At 36.1% G+C, this 23,963-nt stretch overlaps 1 long non-coding RNA gene across 1 annotated transcript in view; it reads right to left on the reverse strand.

The window, feature by feature from the left end:
- Nucleotides 1–238: 238 nt before the first annotated feature.
- LOC149785721 (uncharacterized) overlaps nucleotides 239–23,963 on the reverse strand; it is a 66,163-nt gene continuing 42,438 nt past the window's right edge. The window contains exon 3 of the long non-coding RNA XR_016425444.1: nucleotides 239–2,762. This is a non-coding gene — a long non-coding RNA (uncharacterized LOC149785721). The remainder of the gene's footprint in view (nucleotides 2,763–23,963) is intronic.

Raw genomic sequence — 23,963 nt, forward strand, 5'->3', positions numbered from 1 at the left:
CAAGAATAAAGACTATTTTCAGAGGGTGATTCAGTTAGTTACAAATGAGTAATCTAGCTTGAGGCCCTCTGTTATGTATATATAAGGTACAACATAATAATTATATGTACACACACACACACAGAGACAGACAGACAGACACACACACACACACACACACAACAAATACAGTATATGAACAACTAGTCACATAAATGCTACATTGCTGCAGAAAAGAAAATGAAGCACAGGAGACGAATGGTATAACATGTACTTTAATCAGTCCTCCATTTATTTATGATTTCATCCATATAATACACCTATTATTGAAGGAGGAGATGCTTGGAGCTGATTTATTATCACGTGGAATGTTATTCAAAACAAGCACACCTGAAAACTGAAAGCTATTTTTGAATAGCTTCTGTTTTTTGCTTGGGTACTTTCAAATTTTAAAATTTAGTTTCATGACATCTAAATTTGCATACAAAGTAAACTAAATTTTGGAAATGAAGTGTTCTAAAAAAAATTAAAATTGTTTAGGAATTCATATTATTGATCAATTTCAAAACAAATGAAATATTTACAGATGTGGCATATTTTTAAAAATTGATTAATATAAAATTCTTTTTACAAGCCATCTTGATTTTTTTTCTCAAAACAACTAAGTGCACATGGACAACTTAAATATTGCAACAACTATCCTGGAACTTTTGAATATTGTCTGGTTCATAGGCTTTAGGAAATGGTGCTGTTTGGAACCTGGGCATATGGCAGACATGCTGTAAAATGTTTAATTTTAAAATTAATTAAAGTTAACTAAAAATAACACTTACATCCAATTTTGTATATTCTGTACTGTATTACTGATTAAATTGGCTTAATTGTTCTACTGATTAAATTGGCTTAATTAATTGTTCTACTGATTAAATTGGCTTAATTAATTGTTCTACTGATTAAATTGGCTTAATTAATGGTGCTATTGATTAAATTGTATTAATTAATTGTAAAATTAAGATTTGCAGCAGCCTTTAAGTGTTTATTTAATGCTGCCATATGTCAAGAATCCAAGAGGACAGAATATCAGTAAAATTAATTAAATGAAAAGTAAAGAATTTTACAGCTGCACTTAAGTTATTGTTTGTAAATTGCTACATGTCCAAAGCCATAATTCTCAGAATTATTTAGGATCATGATTTTATTAAGCTCATCAATATTTTTTACCATATAATGCAGCCTCTCTTTCACATAGACCCTGATTGGAGAGTTAAGTCTTAGCTGGGCAGGGTAGGTGGTTTTGGTGGAGGAGCTGTCAACCATCTATACTTGCTCATAAGTCAGTTCCAACTGCAAAGTAAGCAGACCTTGAAGTGTCATCACACAATGCATCAGAAGATCTTGGTCAATGCAATTCCTTATGAATAATTAGTAGAACAAACTGCATAGACCCTCATCTGGTGGCACATCATGCGATGGCAGATCAGGTCCTGTTTCTTTGCAGTTGACTTGATTTATAAGCAAGTACATACAGTAGATGAAATAAAAAATATAAAAAATCTTAGCCTAGCTGGATATGAGGTTTCTGTTGGGGAGATAATAGTAATGGCAGGTAGCAATATATTTCTACAATTTTTTTCCCATGGATGTCAGCATCTTATAAAATACCAACCTGCTGATGTGATAGAATTGTGTTAAGGACACTTGAATACAAATATTACTCTCAAAGGGTTCAGATTTACCTATCCTGTCCACACATGTGGGAAAGATTATTTTTCTTTCTAGCACATTCCATTTTTCTAGTGAAAACTACAGAATATGAGCAGTCAATATATATACACCACAATATCTGTACTATTGTCCAACCAGTTTTACTCAATATAATAAACATCATTTGACTTTGTAAAACAGTTTTTTAGAATATTTATTTTCAATACCTTACATTAACATTGGTTTAATATTGGTTTACATTTTATCTATAAATGAACTACTGCTTAAATGTTTCTGTCACAAATACTGTAGCTTGATATGTAGGTCATTCATATAAACAACCTGATAGGACAAGTCCTCATCATGCTGGGCCATTTCTATAAACAACCTGATAGGACAAGTCCTCATCATGCTGGGCCATTTCAATAAACAACCTGATAGGACAAGTCCTCAGATTGCTGGGCCATTTCTATAAACAACCTATAGGACAAGTCCTCATCATGCTGGGCCATTTCAATAAACAACCTGATGGGACAAGTCCTCTGAAGCTGGGCCATTTCTATAAATAACCTGATAGGGCAAGTCCTCACCTTGATGGGCCATTTCTATAAACAACCTAATAGAACAAGTCCTCACCTTGCTGGTCCATTTCTATAAACTACCTGAAAGGACAAGTCCTCACCTTGCTGGGCCATTTCTATAAACAACCTGATATGGCAAGTCCTCACCTTGCTGGGTCATTTCTATAAACAACCTATAGGACAAGTCATCATCTTGCTAAACCAGTGCTCATTGTCCATCTCTTTATGGTGTTGTGTATTTGTATTTATATCTGAATGATTTGTTTTATTTCAGTAAGTGTGTTTCCTTTTACATTTTCATACCCAGTATTTTGGTTGTGATTTTGATGTCAAGCTGCACTATTGGTCTAGAAATAACATCGCAACTTGCATCCATGGCTGGCCAAATTTTTCCATACACGCGAATTTCAAAATAACATAAGTCAACGTTATCCATGAAGTAAATGCAACTGCCGTATTGCTCATATCATTTTTAGATGCTCTTGGGCTGTTGATGATCTGTAAAGAAATAATAATAATAATAATAATAATAATAATAATAATAATAATAATTTATTTTCAGACAGTGCAACTTATTTAGGTAACTTTTATCTATCTCACACAAGGCCTCCAGGGATATACAATATTCTGTACATGTACACAATAGATGTATTGTTTTTTGTTTTTAAAAAGAAGATGAATGCACTAATGCTAATGCTACACAAATATTTCAGTTTATAAACTTGCATACCCAGTAATGTACATATATGTACATCATGGTACAAATGATTTATGCATACACATAAGGACAAACAAGCAACCAGTTTTTTTCTTCTAGTAAAATATGTTTCTTCAGTAATACCCAGTAATATAACTTTAAGAGAACTATTACTACCTCACAAATCCAGCACTCCCAGGTTTAAATGTTTTTGCTAAAAAGCTGCAAGATATCTGCCCACCTAGGTGGCAGTTAGAGTGATCTTCCCTTGATACTGCAGTTGGTCCCAAATCCTGTGAATTCTACAATCACTACGGAAGGGTTGGGGTTGGGAGGATGAATGTGTATTATGATCAGGGAAGTATTATCGAAGAAATATATTTTACTTGACAAACTTTGTTTATTCTTCAAATATGTATCTGATCATAAAACCTATGGAGGAAAGGCATGAGGTGGAGGGAGATACTTCTCCTTCCCCCATAGAGACCATCTCTGGTCCCCTAAAGTATGTGAGGCAGCATTTAGCTAACCCAACTAATAGGTACATGTTGAATAGTTTCTTGCAGATGTTGGTAGATATTTCTTAGTCTTTACAATACTGTTAGTTTGGAAGTTATACTGTTACATGATGATGTAAGTGATAATTTCAGATTAGTTTATCATGAACATATACTCCATGAAGCTTATGTCTTTCAACACTGGGTATACATGTATAATCCTCATTTACAGACACCTAAATGGAGTTTTAGATACCATATATACTTGCTTAAAAGGTGAGTCCAAATGCAAACTGCACAGCCCCAGATCTGTTGCCACATAATGCACTGGCAGATCTGGGTTTGTGCAGTTTGTTAAGAGCAATTAGTATAACAAACAGCAATGACCCTGATCTGCAAGTGCTTTATGCTATAGCGGATCAGGATATTTTTTATTGCAGTTTTGACTTGACTTACAAGCACGTATGTATGGTAAATAATCAGTTTGATGTTCCTAGTAATACTGCTGTGGTGTTCATTTGGTGTTTATATACATTCCATTGTCTTAACACCATTTATGGGGCCCCAAGTGGCCGAGTGGTCTAAAGCGCTCAACATTCTGGATTACTGCCATCTCACCTCTGTCCACATGGGTTCGAGTCCAAGGCTCGGCTAGCGTGGGTATGTGGGAAAGCCTGCCAGTAGCCTCTCGTGGGTCGGTGGTTCTTCCCTGGGTTTTCCAGGGTTCTTCCTCCACCAATTATACTGGCTGCCATGTATAACCTATCTTGTGCTGAAAAATGGCATTAAACCCTAGAACAACAACAACACCATTTCCTGATATGATTAAGATCCTGTTGCAACTGTCTTTGGATTGTGTTGCTGTTTTAACCCAGTGTGTAAAAATCACATCATCTGGATTCTTATCAGTTTCAGTTTTCACTGTGCTCTATGGAAGATCATTAATGTACATCATAAATAAGGTCGATCCTAGAACTGAACCCTGAAGCATGCCAGATTGTATTTGATAAGGACTTGATAGAACACTGTTTAGTTGCACTTGCAGAAATCTGTCCCAAAAATAAGTTAGTATCTAGTGAATGTTTTTCTTTCTCACTGAAATTTCTTCTCCCTGCAAAGTAATGTAAACAAGATGGATTCAATGTGATTCAGGTCTGCTTTTTTAATAAACACTTTTGCAAGTCAATGTAGATTTTGTCTCCTCAAGCTTAAAATGAAAGAAACTAAGGGCTGAGACAACACGTTTGTTACATTCGGGTTCAAAGGACACACAAACACCAAGTAAGGGTCCTACAACTTTATGTAAAATAAAGCTAAAATCTTAAAAAATAAATTAGAAAAACCAGTGTTCATTACAGTACCAAGCCCAGCTAAAAACTGCCTGCTCTATCACTCTGCTCTTGTTTTAGTAAGGGTTAGACACATGGGATTCTAATTAAATTAACATTTGTGCTTTATCCAGGCTCAGATAGCCATGGGAAGATAAACAACAGCACTGAACCTGTTGACAGTCTCTGGTATCAAACATCCAGAATGCTGGGAATAATGTTCTGCTGTCACTACTAACAATTAGATTCTGCTAGAATATGATACAGGCACTTATAACACCTCCCTTCTTAAGAGGAAACTTTATGTTTTCGATATAATATTTTTAAAATACTTGCTGGCTTGGTACATCAGTAAAATTGATGAAACTTGTATAAAGCTTACATTATTATCAGAATGCATAAAGCTTACAGTCACTATTAAAATCCAACAAATTGGTCTATATTCACATAAATTTCTTATGATTTTAAACAGAACACAATGAAGTTCCAAAAGTCCAGGAATTCCTGAGCTATTCCAGGTTTTTCAGCGCCCTTGGAGTGTACTAATCACCAGTATCTCTTGTCATTTTATTCCTACATACTTCTGTTACATGCGCGATAGTCCGTCTGCATTCCCATGTTGTTTTCCGCTCCTGTGCTTGATAATGAAGTTTTAAGGCTGGAGTGCCAAACACCATCTAAGTAGACGCTGATTTTTGCTTTGTATATGATTTAACCATGTCAATGGGTTGTGGTCAGTTACGATTTCAAATGTTGTCCCTGACAGGTAATACTTTAAAGAATCAACCACCCACACGATCGCAAGACATTCCTTCTCGATAGCTGCATATTTCTGCTCTCGCGGAAGAAGCTTCCGGCTTAGATAGGCCACCGCATGTTCTTCACCATCCATTGTCTGGCTTAGCACAGCACCAATTGCTGTGTCACTAGCATCTGTCTGCACGATGAATTCCCTGCTGAAATCCGGGGCAATAAGGACTGGGGTCTTAGTAAGAGCATCCTTCAACATTTTAAATGATCGGACGGCTTCTTCCGTCCATACAACTATATTTGGTCTTCCTTTCTGTGTCATGGAGGTTAATGGTACTGCTACTTCAGCAAAGTTCTTAAGGAATTTTCTGTAGTATCCAACCATTCCAAGAAATGAATGTATCCCCTTTTTCGTGGTGGGTAATGGAAACTCACGCATTGCTTTAATTTTATTGCCGTCTGTCTTAATTTTTCCTCCTCCAATGATATGCCCGAGGCATTCGATCTCAGCTGCTCCAAACTCGCACTTTGACGGTTTTATTGTAAGGCCATCTTCCCGTATACGTTTCAGCAAGGCACGCAGATTATCTATATGTTCTGACCAAGTTTTGCTTGACACAATGATATTGTCAAAATATGCTGCGACATTATGAAGTCCGGACACCAGTAAGTCGATGAGTCGGGCGAAACTAGCGGGTGCAGTTTTCATGCCAAAGGGCATAACGTTAAATTCATAGAGCCCAAACGGAGTCACAAATGCAGACTTTTGCCTCGATTCTTCAGCTAGAGGAACTTGCCAGTAACCCTTAGTTAGATCTATCTGACTCAAGTAACTTCCATAACCAATCTTCTCAAATAGATCGTCCATTCGTGGGACTGGATACGCGTCGAATACGGTGATATTATTAAGCTTGCGGTAATCTACACATAGCCGAAGAGTTCAATCCTTTTTGTCAACTAATACACAAGGCGAACTCCATGGACTGATTGAGGGCCGAATGAGGCCTTGCTCTAGCATTTCATCCAATATTGCTTTTACCTCTTTCCGTTGCGCGAAAGGTATTCTATATGGCCGTTGTTTAATTGGTGTCTCCGAAGTTGTCTTTATACTGTGAGTTAAGATGTTTGTTCGACCAGGCCTAGTTGTTAGAACATCCTGAAATTCATTGCAAAGATTTCTAATATCCTCTCGTTGGTCTTTTGTCAAGTTTACCCCCTTCATCTCCAGGACTGAATTCTCATGTTTTTGTGTGACGATCATACAGTGCCTTGATTTTCTTTTGGCGATCCAACAGATTATCTTTGACAAGAGCCCCGATGTCAGCCAACTTCTCACGCATTTTCACAACATGCTCCACAGCTGACTTCCTTACATCTTCCTCTCCTGTAAACAAGCCTTGTAAAATCTGCATTGGCCCCCTAACTGGCCAACCATACAACATCTCAAAGGGTGCAAATCCAGTTTCCTCATGTGGGACTTCGCGGTATGCAAACAACAAAAATGGCAACATCTCATCCCATTCATTCTTGTTGTCTGTACAGAACTTCCGCAACATTGACTTCAAGGTCCCGTTGAAACGTTCTACTTTTCCATTCACTTGCGGGTGATACGGCGTTGTTGTAACTCCACGAATACCCACTAGTTCATACAGCTGTTTCAATAAGGTGCTAGTGAAGTTGGTCCCTTTGTCTGTTAATATGACCCTTGGAAAACCAACACGGCTAAACAGCTCAATCAGTGCTCTAGCTACACTAGTTGCCTCCATATCCTTCAAAGGAAAAGCTTCGGGATACCTCGTTGCATCATCAACAACCGTCAGAATGTATTTGTGTCCAGACTTCGTTCTAGATAACGGTCCAACAATATCCATTGCAATTTTTGAGAACGGTTCTGTTATCACCGGTGGGCATACCAGTGGTGCTTTCTCACCTGCAGTCCGTTTTGCTGTTATCTGGCATTCATGACACGATGTACAATATCTTTTTACATCGGAAAACATTCCAGGCCAAAAGAACAATTGGAGAATCCTCTCTTTTGTTTTCTCCAAACCCAGGTGACCTGCAAGGGGTCGATCATGTGCCAGCTCCATTACCATTTTCCGTAATCCTGCTGGTACAACTATTTGCTCCCCTCCGTGTGAACCATCACCAGATTGCCATTTCCGTCGCAAAATATCATTCTCCCAGAAGAATGCCATTGGCTCCTCCTCAGCCTCTTCACGAGTAGCAAAGGACTTCTCTCTAATACTTTGCAGTGAAATATCCGCAATCTGTAGTTTCGACAACATGTCCGCATTCATTGCTGAAAATTCGTCAACTTCAATGTCATCACGCTGATCAGGATCTTCTGTCTCGATGCTGTTGTTGACAAAGTCATTCTTACCCTCATGCTCACATTGATCAGTATTTTGCACAGTCCTCTCATCGTCGAGTCCTTTTAACATCGACCTCGTAACAACAAATGACCCTTTCTTGCTAAGTATATCCATTCCCAATAGGGCTTCAGCGGCTAGATTTGAAACAAGACCCACTTGCGCTGGTCCCTTATAATATGTAGTGTCGATATTTACCACAGCCAACTGTGCGGTAAATGGCTGACCCACTGCTGTGTATAACGTAACCTTGTGCCCCTCCAGCTTGCTACTCTTATCAACAAGATCTTCTCTTATCAAGGTCATATCTGATCCAGTGTCCTTCACAAACATGATCTCGCACCCATTCACACATCCTGTTTCTGAAATAAGCCTTTCACCAATTGTTGGCTTAAAAAAACAAGTTGCCGGATTGCCACGATGTTTCATGTCATCTGTTGGACAATACCTTGCAATATGTCCCCATTGTCTGCATCGATAACACTGCTTGGACTGGTCTTTTATCGATGTTAGTTTTGCTTGCTGCTGTAAGTTCTGACTATTCATCTTGTTACTATTTACATTTATATTTTGATGAAACTTAATCCGCTGCCCTTGCTGTTGTAAATTTGTGGGAATATAATCTTCCGCAGCCTCTATGACTGGACTAGAGCCCTTGTTCCTCCTAATCCACTGTGCTTGATCTTGTGGCAAGGCTTTCAAGAAAAATTCCTCACGAAGACAAATAACTGGGTCATGATCTTCCAAGAAACGCTTTATGTGCTGATCAATCCTGGCCATCAGACCACGATACGTCTCAGTGCTTTCCTTCTTCATGTTCAACAGTGCCGTGAAATGTTAATGCGGTCTCTTTCCAAAACGATCAATCAGTCCTTTCCTGAGTTCCAGGTAATCACCACAAGCTTGAGTTGCAACATATCTAGCCTCCCCTGTCAACAGAGTTCTTAGCTGTAATACTTTCAACTCGTCAGACCGCTTGGCATGTTTTGCAATTGATTCAAACTCTGCTAGGAAAGTCACAATATCCTCTCCTCGTTCATGGTCATATGCATGTAGCTTTACTTTTAATGGCATTGAAGATGTTTTTTTTCAGTCGTGTTTTCTTGACGTTTTATTTTTTCTAACTCAATTTCCAAACGCTTAATTTCTAATCTTAATTTCTCTCTTTCCATTTCCCATTCAAACTCCTTCTGTCTTAATTCAAATTCTCTTTCATTTTTCTTTGCGCTAGTTTTTCGCTTTGTTTCCTTGGGTGGTTGCATGTGCTCAAGGTTAAGTTCCTCTTCATACTCCATAACTTCATTATCTGTAAATTCCATCAAATTCTGTGCTGCCGCTTTTCTTCGTGGTCGTCCTGAAGCAACCGTGGCTCCCTCAACTTCGACATCATCAGCAACCGACATAATGACCAACAATATGTACGTACTGTAAGTCCTATCACTGTATTCACAGCCACTGGACTAGCTTTAATTATCTACGAGTTTCTGGGCTTACACGTGTACACTCGTTACAGTGATACACACTTTGCACTTAGCAATTAACAACTGTACGTTATACACACAGTACAACCAGTCACTGCTAATATCACAGATTCACTGAATTCACAGCTTTCAGAATTGTCAAACACAATTCCAACGTATTGAAAAAATTCCAAATAATTCACACAGGATTTTTGGAATCCCACCGCTGCCACCAAAATGTTACATTCGGGTTCAAAGGACACACAAACACCAAGTAAGGGTCCTACAACTTTATGTAAAATAAAGCTAAAATCTTAAAAAATAAACTAGAAAAACCAGTGTTCATTACAGTAACAAGCCCAGCTAAAAACTGCCTGCTCTATCACTCTGCTCTTGTTTTAGTAAGGGTTAGACACATGGGATTCTAATTAAATTAACATTTGTGCCTTATCCAGGCTCAGATAGCCATGGGAAGATAAACAACAGCACTGAACCTGTTGACAGTCTCTGGTATCAAATATCCAGAATGCTGGGAATAATGTTCTGCTGTCACTACTAACAATTAGATTCTGCTAGAATATGATACAGGCAGTTATAACAACGTCATACAAATTTCAATATTTATGCTTTTTGAGACCCATAATAAGAACTTTTAGGACACCAGTATATGCATTAGATATATCTAATCTATTAAAACAATCTGACTAACTCTCTCATGCAGGCAAGAATAATTTGTCCATTCTTAAGCAAGCTTGGTCTTTTGATGAAACATATATTCGATTAATGTATTTTCATGATTTCACACTGAATACCATCTTCCACTTGCTGCTTATGAGTCTGTCTAGTAGTACAGTCCTTAATGTTTGCTGTAGATAAGGCTGTCTAGAGGTACAGTCCTTGATCAATGCTTGCTGTAGATAAAACTGTCTAGTGGTACAGTCCTTGATCAATGTTTGCTGTATATAAGGCTGTCCAGTGGTACAGTCCTTGATCAATGTTTGCTGTAGATAAGGCTGTCTAGAGCTACAGTCCTTGATCAATGCTTGCTATAGATAAGGCTGTCTAATGGTACAGTTCTTGATCTTTGTTTGCTGTAGATAAGACTGTCTAGTAGTACAGTCCTTGATCTCTGTTTACTGTAGATAAGGCTGTCTAGTGGTACAGTTCTTGATCAATGTTTGCTGTAGATAAGGCTGTCTGGTGGTACAGTCCTTGATCAATGTTCGCTGTAAATAAGGATGTCTAGTGGTACAGTCCTTGATTTATGTTTGATGTAGATAAGGCTGTCTATAAATACAGTCCTTGATCAATGTTTTCTGTAAATAAGGCTGTCTAGAGGTACATTCCTTGATCAATGTTTGCTGTAGATAAGGCTGTCTAGTGGTACAGTCCTTGATCAATGCTTGTTGTAGATAAGGCTGTCTAGTGGTACAGTCCTTGATCAATGCTTGCTGTAGATAAGGCTGTCTAGTGGTACAGTTCTTGATATACGTTTTGTGAAGGGGCAAATTTCTGGCGTTCTAACAAGAATACTTTAGTTGAGACCAGAGAACCATTAATTAGATTTATGGAGACAGGCGTGTATCATATCGCCATACTACCATGCTAGGTAAAGTCCTTTAGAGGGAGAATTTTATTCTTAATTAAGCATTTGTTTATACAGCAGCCAGATGGACTATTAGGGACACGGTAAACTTTATTTTCATGGTGAAGTTGTCACAATTGAAAAATCGCAGAAACTCTGTTACTCAAACTACCAGGTCAAGCTGACCCCGACTTTGGTGCCTCTGAAAAAGGCAGAAGAGAGAATTTGATTCTGATTGGTTACGTTAAATAAGAGGTGTGTTTCCCGCACTAAATTTCCTAGGTTTTAATATCACATCAAAATTTTTAATCAGTCTAAGCTTTTCTGCAAGATAAACCAGAGTAGGCTCTGAGGGATTTGCAAGAAATTTCCTTATAAAAGAACTGTTGTCCAAAGGGGACTGTTGTCGAAAGAAAGCGATGAACTAATTTGGCGATTAGAGGGAGGAGCATTGAAAGCAAAGGGAGAAAATAGCTCCCGAGACATATACTGTGACGTTATCCTGAGACGTATACTGAGAAGTATAGAGAGAAGTGCAGTGGGATGTACAATCCTGTGACATAATCCAGCGACATATTAATTTCTGAAACGTATTCTGAGAGTATCCTGAGATGGATGGTGGAAAATGTCATCCTGAGATCCAAGGGTCTGAACAGCTACAGTGGAAGCAGAGCAAATGGGGATGAACAGGTTATGCAGTCGTACAAGACGTTGACTTCGATTGTTCACTCGATCCTATGATGAACTAAATCTATCAGTAAACAGATCAGCCATTTTATTTAAATCTATTTTGTGATTTTTCTTTGTAATTCGGTGAAAGTTTTATTTCTAAAAGCAGAGTATATTCCTGATGTAATGAATTCTCACAGTTGTTTTATGTAATTGGTTAAATTGTTTGTTTACATGTACGGGGGCTCGTGTTGGTTTGTTCTATATATCTGCTCAGATCTCTATCTATTTCACCTGCAAGTTTCACCACTTATATTTATATTTACTCAAACCAGGCAATATCATTGAGGGCAGTCAACCCCTAGATAATGAAAACCAAAATTAAGCGGGACACCCAGCAAAAGTCACCAACACCCACCCCGCCTTACACGTTTGCTGTAGATAAGACTGGTCTAGTAGTACAGTCCTTGATCTATGTTAACTGTAGATAAGGCTGTCTAGTGGTACAGTTCTTGATCAATGTTTTTGCTGTAGATAAGGCTGTTTGGTGGTACAGTCCTTGATCAATGTTTGCTGTAGATAAGGCTGTCTAGTGGTACAGTCCTTGATCAATGCTTGCTGTAGATAAGGCTCTCTAGTGGTACAATTCTTGATCTATGTGTGCTGTAGATAAGACTGTCTAGTAGCAAATTCCTTGATCTATGTTTACTGTAGATAAGGCTGTCTAGTGGTCCAGTTCTTGATCAATGTTTGCTGTAGATAAGGCTGTTTAGTTCACCTCTGTCTGCGTGGGTTCGAGTCTTGGATTCGGCTAATGTGGGTATGTGAGAAAGCTTGCCAGTAGCTTCTCCTGGGTCGGTGGTTCTTTCCGGGGTTTTCCCAGGTTCTTCCTCCACCATTAATACTGGCCACCATGTATAGCCCATTATGTGCTGAAAAATGGCATTAAACCCTACAAGAACAACAACAACAAGGCTGTCTGGTGGTACAGTCCTTGATCAATGGTTGCTGTAGATAAGGCTGTCTGGAGGAACATTTCTTAATCAATGTTTCTTGTAAATAAGGCGGTCTGGTGGTACAGTCCTTGATCAATGTTTGCTGTAGATAACGTTGTCTAGTTGTCCAGTCTTTCATCAATGGCAGTCAGTAAAAGCCAATGTCATCTGAAACTGAACTCATTTGAAAATTTGCTGCAACCTGGTAAGATAGTTCTCTCTGATTTTACATCAGGAATAATGAACTATCAGGATCCTCATTGTCTGATAAGATTCAAAATGATTTAGTCAAAGATGGATTATGACGATATTGGCCAATACATAATTTATATCCATGGCAAAAATATGTTGATCCAGATCTAAGTTTGCATAATGCACTGGCAGATCAGGGTCGATGTTGTTTAGTACACTTCTAATTGAACACAAAGAGTTTGCTAGTGCATGATGGGACAGCAGTAATAGCTCTACCCTTTCTAGTGCATGATGGGACATAAGTAATGGCTCTACCCTTTCTAGTGCATGATGGGACAGAAGTAATTGCTCTACCCTTTCTAGTGCATGATGGGACAGCAGTAATAGCTCTACTCTTTCTAGTGCATGATGGGACGGCAGTAATAGCTCTACCTTTCTAGTGAATGATGGGATAGATGTAATTGCTCTACCCTTTCTGCAGTTGGAAGCATACTATATAGCTTTAATATGGTACAACAGTTGGATCAAGAGTTAATTGAAATATTCCCCTCAAGTGTTTCAAATTAAGTAATACTTAATGTAGTTAATGTAGAGAACTCATATTGAAAAGACCAACAATTATTTGATTGACAAGCATCTCACTCCTGACATAAAGCTTACATTATCCATAACTAACACCTCAGCCTCTTTACTGCAGCATTCAAGCCATCCCCTTGATAAGGCAGTCCAGGTGGCTTAGGAGCTTACATTAGCATGGACCAGCTGGATATCCTTGATAAGGCAATCAAGGTGGCTTAGGAGCTTAAATCAATAGGGACCAGCTGGTAGCAGTTTTTTTACACATTTTCCTCCCACATAAATGTCATGCCATCATGAAACATTTTCCTGATAAATTTTTTTTTCTGCCAGTTATTACTCTTTTTTATTACTCTTTAATTCTCTCATCACTGATGGGGTCACATAGCCATTCAGATGAAAATTCCTTTCAGTTCCCTTCCATTAGCAATTTTTGAGTGCAATCAAATCTATGATAGTTGTAGGATTTGATTACAGCAAATGATGAAATAATTTATTCCTTGACTACCTGTGTCATATGGTCACACATAAGGAAAAATTTGGATATGCACAATCAATTTACATTAAAATATATATATAACTTCTAAATTTTTGTTTAAACTGTTTAAACTGTTTTACCCATACAGTAGAGCAACTATAAATTGCACAAATTCTGTGTAGCACCAGGGCAATCTTTGCTGTACATAATGTTTGCCATGTGAGGTGCAAGGACACTCCAGTGAGATAGTTGGTCTAGGAGGTATATTTCAGAATTTATGGGTATGAGCTGACATGGCAGAAATGTGGTAGTGGGGGTGGGGGTGAGATGTTCACTAAAAATTGAGTGCCATGATGAAAGCAATCAGTATCCTTGATTCTCATTTTTACCTGGTGGCCACAGGTAAAAGTGTCAATCACTAATGTACTGATATTACACAAGTAACATGAACAGAATTTACTATTAGTTAATAAATTACCATATACACTAGCTTATAAGTTGAGTCAAACTGCAAACAACAAATATCCAGATCTTCCTTAGCAAAATGCAACTGCAGATCAGGGTCTGTTTTTGTTTGTTGTGCTGATTACTCCTAACAAATTGCACAGACCCAGATCTGCTTGTGCATTATGCAACAGCAGGTCTGGATCTATGCAGTTTACAGCTGATCTCTGATATGCAAGTTTATATGGTATATATTTTGAAGCTGTAACTAACATATGAAATATGAACCTGGAGAGATGACATTTTGTGTATCTTCTAGTGCAAATAACAATGGAGGTTTCATATTATGAAAATGATGCATCACTAATGACTTCATTATCCTAATTCTTTTCAGCCTTTTCATGTTGCTGACTTGCCAAAAAGTGGTCAGTACCATTACTATGAGTTTGAAATTATTGTCAAGTGATATATATATATATATATATATATATATATATATATATATATATATATATATAAAATTGTCAAGTGAATATATATATTTCGCTCTTCATTTTCTGTACAAATTTAGGACTAAATATAATAATGAAACTTACTGATTTATAAATCCATTTTGCCAGAAATTATCTCAGGTGTCAGCAATCTATTTTACATAGTGTGCCACATTTTCTGGATTAATTACAAAATGAATGAGCACATGCAACCAGTAAGGGAGGTATACTGTTAAAATTGAGATTTTCCACTGCCCTTTGCCTGCCACACAAAACCTCTTGACGTGCTACCTTCTGGCATGCATGCTGTAGGTTGCCGACCTCTGCAATATCTTATCAAAACTTGCTAATAAACCAAAACTTCACCAGAGCTACATCAATGAATTACTATGGCAAATCTCCATGTTCTTTATTAAAATTATCTACCCCATAACCCCTCTCCAAATCGTCATTTCCGAATATTATCCAGTGATCAGAAACTGGCAACCCATGCACTGCATATAACATGTGACTTCTGTGATCAGAACACAAAGATGGGTCTCAAAATTATTTGAAGCTACATGTATCCTTGATTGTTATTTCTGTGTTAATAAATCTGATGTCATGGGGTTGTGTGAAGAATAATATCCTTCTTGTACATGATTACCATAATTATAAACAAAATACCAACCAGAGATCCCAGGTGTGCAAGTAGTCTAAAGTACTCACCTTTGCAGATCACTGACATCTCACCTCTGTTCATAAATCTTAGCTGGGACAAAATGGGTATGTGAAAGAGCTTGCCAGTAGCTTCTCATAAAATGTTAACCTCCACAAAATGGTGTTAACCTCCACAAACTAAATACAAGGTAAGTTTCATAACTTTCATTACAGGAGTTTATAGGGGATATATGGTAATAGAAAGACAAATGAATGGACAAATAAATTTGTGATGTTGCTAAACTGAAGCATATGATAATTATAAATGTGAAGAAAAATATTAATATTCCCACTTTTAACTTTATTTTATTTAGATCAAGTATTCCTGAAATTTGTTTTGTTTTCTTTCTAGAAGTAATTTTGTGGTTCAAATGTTTTCAGTATTGCCCAGGTTAAGGCTAATATTATACAGTACTAGTATTATTATTATTATTATTATTATTATTATTATTATGTTATTATTATTATTATTATTATTATTATTATTATTATTATTATTATTATTATTATTATTGTCATATTAGTAGTAGTAGTAGTAGTAGTATCAATGAAAGTTGTGTGCAACTAAAATAAAGCAGGCTCTCAGCACTATCAGGGTTTGGCATGTTGAGGAATAATGGCAAGCAGACAACAAATTATCAGGAAATAATCAGAAAAGACAGCAATGGGTGAAAGCCTCAAGTTTATTGGCAATAAATTTTCAAGGTACATCAGAAAAGAAATTCCTCAGTGAAGTCTTTATCTGACAGCTTACAAAAATCACTGAAACATCAGGCAAGAGGCTGAAAAGACATGACCCCCTAGTCAGATGGATTTGGATATCAAAGATGTCTATTGTGTAGAAGAAAATTATCAAAGTTTTGGTGCCAGTGGCTGATGACTAATCAGGTGATTATGAACAATAAACATTGCTTACCTTTTCATTATTTGCCCTAAGTCATGCCCATTCTCATTAGTATAAGAAATCATTTCTAACATCTAAAAAATTATGAAATTTACTGACTTATTATTTAAATCAGAAGTAGAAAAACTTTAAATTTGAGCAAAATAAAAACAATAATTAACTATTTTCCAGGCTATTTCATAACAACGGTACTAGGCATTTCCTACATTTTAGTTAATTTTGTGTATTTAAAAGCTATATCATGTGACATTTGCAAATTAAACTCACACAAAGCTTCCAGCTAATATTAACTGTAGGTAATCTCCCGGTAATGCTGTAATATTTAAGTAAAGCAGACTTATATGTTGGAAAACCATGTCTATTAGTGATGGATACCCACATTGCAAAGGGCCCATATTCACTACAATTCATTCTTCAGAGCCTTAAACACGGCAGAGGAACTTGTGTTGGGAAAACATATCTATTAGTAATAGATACTGCATTGCAAAGGGTCCATATTCACCACAGTTCATTCTTCAGGGCCTTAAACACAGCAGAGGAACTTGTGTTGGGAAACCAAAGTTAGAAGGTGGGCATACAGTATCCATAACTCTAAATGGTGTATTCAGGGGCTATAACTCATTTAAATGCTGTGAAATGTTAGAAATCTAACTCCTTCAAGGTCAACTGAGTGCAAGCAACATCACATAAAAAGATATAAATATACAGAAGTGACCAAACGCATGACTTCCACATGACAAATGTTAATTTCTTCCTGACAAATAGTAGACTACTAGCGTGTGGCATGAGGATCAATAATAGTAGACTACTAGTGTGTGGCATGAGGAGCAATAATAGACTACTAGTGTGTGGCATGAGGATCAGTAGTAGACTACTAGTGTGTGGCATGAGGATCAATAGTAGACTACTAGTGTGTGGCATGAGGATCAATGATAAACTACTAGTGTGTGGCATGGGGATCAATAGTAGACTACTAGTTTGTGGTATGAGGATCAGTAGTAGACTACTAGTGTGTGGCATGAGGATCAACCCTTAAAGCACAACAAATATCCAGTAAATGATATGTTACTGACAAGTTTGCAGGAGCCACTTGTGATACTGCATTAAAGAATAAACTCCAACACTTATTTTGCCAGTAGGATGCTTTACATTTTTGTTTCCAGAACAATCCTGCTTAAATTTCACGAAGCAGAAGTGATGTTTAAGATGAAGATGAAATTACAGGAGATCAACTTGTCATAGAGAAGTAAAATTTCAGCCTATGCAAGTTTTTTTGTTCCTTCCAGTTAATTTAGCTTTATGTTGAAATTAAATCGGGAATGAACAGTTTGCTTCCCTTAGATGAAATATCAGTAGTAACCAAAATAAATCAGTAAATGTTACTGCTGAACTGGCTAGCAATTGTATATGTACATGGAAAAGGATCAGATGTGCATTCATTAATGCAGAAACCCATCCCTAGTGAAGGACAAATGGCATGCGATTGTAGATATAAAAGAAACAAATATGAGCATGGAAAACTATCCCTAACAAAGGAAGTGCATCTAGAGTATAATCAGTCTTTAAATAGTCCCCAGTAGTCATTGTAAACATTAATTATCATGCATTACCCAGTATTCATTGTAACATTAATTATCATGTATTATCCAGTAGTCATTGTAACATTAATTATCATGTATTACCCAGTAGTCACTGTAAACATTAATTATCAAATATTACCCAGTAGTCATTGTAACATTAATTATCATGTATTACCCAGGAGTCATTGTAAACATTAATTATTATGTATTACCCAGTAGTCATTGTAACATTAATTATCATGTATTATGTATTACCCAGTAGTCATTGTAAACATTAATTATCATGTATTACCCAGTAGTCACTGTAAACATTAATTATGAAATATTACCCAGTAGTCATTGTAACATTAATTATCATGTATTATGTATTACCTAGTAGTCATTGTAAACATTAATTATCATGTATTACCCAGTAGTCACTGTAAACATTAATTATAAAATATTACCCAGTAGTCATTGTAACATTAATTATCATGTATTACCCAGTAGTCATTGTAAACATTAATTATTATGTATTACCCAGTAGTCATTGTAACATTAATTATCATGTATTATGTATTACCCAGTAGTCATTGTAAACATTAATTATCATGTATTACCCAGTAGTCATTGTAAACATTAATTATCATGCATTACCCAGTAGTCATTGTAAACATTAATTATCATGTATTACCCAGTAGTCACTGTAAACATTAATTATCATGTATTACCCAGTAGTCACTGTAAACATTAATTATCAAATATTACCCAATAGTCATTGTAACATTAATTATCATGTATTACCCAGTAGTCATTGTAAACATTAATTACATGTATTATGTATTACCTGGTAGTCATTGTAACATTAATTATCATGTATTACCCAGTAGTCATTGTAAACATTAATTATCATGTATTACCCAGTAGTCATTGTAACATTAATTATCATCTATTATCTAGTAGTCATTGCAAACATTAATTATCATGTATTATCCAGTAGTCATTGTAAACATTAATTATCATGTATTACCCAGTAGTCACTGTAAACATTAATTATCATGTATTACCCAGTAGTCATTGTAAACATTAATTACATGTATTATCTAGTAGTCATTGTAACATTAATTATCATGTATTATCCAGTAGTCATTGTAACATTAATTATCATGTATTACCCAGTAGTCATTGTAACATTAATTATCATGTATTACCCAGTAGTCATTGTAAACATTAATTATCATGTATTACCCAGTAGTCATTGTAACATTAATTATCATGTATTACCCAGTAGTCATTGTAAACATTAATTATCATGTATTACCCAGTAGTCATTGTAACATTAATTATCATCTATTATATAGTAGTCATTGCAAACATTAATTATCATGTATTATCCAGTAGTCATTGTAAACATTAATTATCATGTATTACCCAGTACTCATTGTAACATTAATTATCACATATTATCCAGTAGTCATTGTAAACATTAATTATCATGTAGTATCTAGTAGTCATTGTAAACATTAATTATCATGCAGAAAATAAATTCAGAGTAAAGTGACTGTGACAATGAAAGGATGGCACCTGTTCAAGCTAAAGTTATTCTTCCTTTTGTTGCTTTTTTTAACTTTACATATTTAAAATTGAACTTTAAATGGCATTATATAATCTGTAGCCAATATTATACTATTATGTTGTTAAACTACACATGTATGTATGTGTATGTGTATGTGTGTGTGTGTGTGTGTGTGTTTGTATGTAAAGAGAGAGAGAGAGGAGTGAGGTGTGGGACTGCATAAAAGACCATAGTAATAAATGAAAAAGAAAATTCCTTTCTACGATATTAAAGTGCAGGTACTATAATGTTTTTCTTCTTTTTTTCAAATTCATTGATCTCTACATCTGCATTAGAAACTATTATCATTGTCCAGATTTTCCATAAGTCAAGGTCACATATAAAATTTCTGGTTTCCATTAAGTTAGTGTTGCAAGGTGGTTGATGCATTAGCTATTGCTCTGATTACCATTATAGTTGAGTCCTCATATGAAATGCACACAGCGTGCAATCTACTGATCTAATTTCTATTCTCATTCCCATGTTCAATACACGTTTAAAACCTGTCCTTATCATAACATATCATAATGTACCAAAAATGTATTGTCAATACTAGGGAAATTTTACCACAGAACAAAAACAGTTATTCAAGCTTCCAACTACACTGACTAGAATGGGCTTTCAGTGTAGGCTATAATGCATTAAGCATGACAAAATCTATGTAGTTGTGCAATAAATACAAATATTTAAATCATGTTAGTATGACACAAAATATAGGTCACACTGACATTCTTTGGTTTTAAAAGCATGAAGAGAGATGCACCCACTGAATAAGTTTCAAGATTCAGACATAAACAGCACCCAAGAAATTAATTTAAACAAAATTTCAAGAGTCAATGAAACATGAAATAATGGCCAAAGAGACCTTTTTTGCAATAAGGATGTAGTACTTCTCAAGATGAATCTTCTCATCTAATGATTGTAGGTAGTATGGTATGAATATAGTCTGCCACAATCCCTGAGGTCATGAGCTGAAGCCAGTAAAAGATTAAATATAGGTCACAGTAAGCTTTTTATTGTAAGGGTATGGTGCTAACAGAGATATGTATCATCATAAATTTCATGAATCTATCATGAACAGTACCTGAGAAGTGAATGTCAAAGACATGACTGAACCCAAATAGGTTAAGCATACAATTTGAGCCATAATGGGCAATTAATAAAAGCAGGTAGTGCTCATCAAAAATGTATTCTCTCACCCAGTTTCATAATTCTAAATAGAAAAGTGTGTAAACAGTATGCCAAAAATATATTTGGTTATAAGCTAAATGCAAAATCTTAACCTAAGCCAGCAAAATGTGAAATGTAGGTCACAGCAGCCATATTTGTTATATGGTTTGGTACCAATAGATATGTTTACAGTCATCTAGTTTAATGATTCAAACATGAATGAAAATTAACCCAAATCAGTGGAGCATGAAATATGGGTCACAGGAACCTATTTTGTGACAAGGATATAGTGCACATCAAGTTTCATGATTTTATGTTAAACAGTTTGTATACAGGGTTCAAAAACCTATTTGGACCTGAATTAAATATAAAAAAATCAACCTAAGCCAGTAAAACATGAAATGTAGGTCACAGTGGTCTTCTTTTATTGGTAAAGATTCATACATTCTTTGATTTTAATATGAACAGAGCATTAGAAAAAAACTTGCAACACAAAATTTAACCAAAGTTAGTGAAGTGTAGAATGTGGGCCATGGTGACCAACTTTTATTATGCCTGTGCAATTCCCCTCACTTAGTTTCATGATTCTAAGTGTAACAATATGAATATTATGTGCCAATGCCCTATCTGAGAAGGAGTTAAATGCAAAACCTTAACCTAAGCCAGTAAAATTTGATATGAAGGTTACTGTGACCTTCTTTGGTTGTATGGGTGTGATAATTAATAATACATATATTTATCTAGTTTGATTATCCCAGCAAGAACAGAGCACAAAAAATGTCACCAAAGTCAGTGAAGCATGAAATATTGGTCACAGTGACCAACTTTTTTGATGAGGTATATGTAGTACATGTGAAGATGCATCTACTCTTAATCGTTGTTGTTGTTATGGGGTTTAACGCCATTTTTCTGTACAAGATAGGCTATACATGGCGGCCAGTATTAATGGTGGAGGAAGAACCCGGAAAGAAACAACGACCCACGAGAAGCTACTGGCAAGCTTTCTCACATAACCACATTAGCCGAATCCATGACTCAAACCAATGCAGACAGAGATGAGATGGCAGTGATCCGTAACAGTGAGTGTTTTAGACCACACAGCCACTCAGGGCCCCCACTCATAATCGTATGTATAAAAATAAGTATACAGCATCCAAAACACCTGAGCTAAATGCAAAAGCTCAGCCAAGAATGTACAATATACGTTTACAAATGCTAGCCCCCATATTCCGCTCCCCATGAGGTTGGTGCAATAAAACCCACTGCAAACTGTTGCCTAGGACCTGGGGGGGATGGTTGAGAAGCAGAGTGGCCCTACATGATATGTAGATGCTTTTATATGTGTGGACATTGATGCCAACAAGAAAACTAGTTCTTTTTAAAAAACATTTGAAATATGAGAGGATCAAATAATGAATATATGGCTTCATCTGACTGACTCAAATTGTTTCTTTCTTTTCACATTCAACAAAAAGTCAATGTCAGATTTCATGAAAGGACACATACAATTACCTTGAGGTGAAATAGGCAAAGAAGTGCCAATTAATGAGTTGAAATAGGTAAACAAGTGCTAATTAAATCTTCTACTTGACAAGTTATATCTTAAGTTCTATCTTTTAGAATTGATAGACACTGGAAAAAGGTTTTAAGCAGACCCGGATGAATAAAGGACCTGTTGTTAGCATGAACAACAATGTAAATGTTTTGAATATATGGGCTGTTTGATGAACAAGGGGCTTGAGGGCCACCCATATATAATGTCATGCAAGTTTGGTAGATTTTTTACCCCCTGTCCCTCTCATCACATTTTGTCACAAAAACTCAGACCCCCCCCCCATATATGACATATATGAGATCATAAAGCTTTGCCCTCCCCAATTTTTTTTTTCAAACATAAAATTGGTTTGTCAGTTTTTTTTATAGAAAATAAACAATAATACAAGACTGTGTTCTGAATTATTTAATACTTTAAAAAAAACAGCTAGATCAATCTGGGTTTAGTCCTCTGGAAACATCAATTAAACAGAAAAATTGTTAATAGAAAAATAAACTTAAAATCAACAGAAAAAATTGTAGAAATCTCATCTCTCGAGTTTATTTTTCAATGTTCTCTTCCTCCCATGGCGATAATGTGATGCTACATAGTTTACATTTTCTCAAGTAGATGGCACTGGTGTTGGTTTTGTGATGTTACATTTTTCAACATTTTTCAACCCCCCTACCCTCTATTGTCACACATGTCAGACCCCTCTGTGTGCATAATATCATATATGGACAGTCCTTTAGTATACCATGGGGGTAAAAATGATTTTTTGAAAATTTGAATCTTGTAATTTTTAATTTGTCTTTTGAAATGTGGCCATTACAGTTGTAGTGGTTAAAAAAGATTGTTAACACTGTTTCACTAAGTAATGTGTATAAGCTACAATGTTTGTGCTGTTTATTTTCTAATGAATCATTTATAATGTGGTATTGATTTCTTTAACAACCCATCAAAACTTCACCCTGACCTCACCACCTGCTGAAACCAAAGATTCTTTAACTGAACTGACAAAATTACTGTATGTACTTGCTTATGAGTTGAGTCAAACTGCAAACAACAAAGATCCTGATCTCCCATAACATAATGTGCCTGCAGATCAGGGTGTATGTTGTTTGTTCTACTAATTACTCCTCACAAACTGCACAGACTCAGATCTGCTGGCATGTTATGTAATGGCAGATCTGGGTCTGTACAGCTTGCAGTTGGACTTGACTTATAAGCAAGTATATACAGCAAAGCAACAAAACAATTCAAAACAAACCTGGCTTTTTAAATTTTATTCATGTCTACTGTTATCACAGTTGCACAGATCTTATTATAGGGTGGTCTTATTAATGTCAGATGGTATTGCAATGACAATTTTATTCATATCAACTGATATTTCAGTGTCAACTTCATTCATATCAGGTGTAACGGGTATTGCCATCTGAGGTAGAATAAGCAAGACCGCATCAAGTAAACTTCCTCCTTGGGATCAGCATCATCATCATTTAAATTATAGGCATTTTCACCAATAGGGGCATGTGGGCCTGGTTAATGTCCATAAGTGGACTATTTAACTGATCCCGTGGGAAGGAATTAGAGCCTCATCCCCCAGGAATTACTGTGCATAAAAGGCACAATTTATCTGAGCCATCAGGTCTTGGGTCAATATGACTGGCTTCATAGACCCTAG

Source organism: Sinohyriopsis cumingii, chromosome 13 (genome assembly GCF_028554795.1).
Source record: "Sinohyriopsis cumingii isolate HCF-2022 chromosome 13, ASM2855479v2, whole genome shotgun sequence".
NCBI lineage: Eukaryota > Metazoa > Mollusca > Bivalvia > Unionida > Unionidae > Sinohyriopsis > Sinohyriopsis cumingii.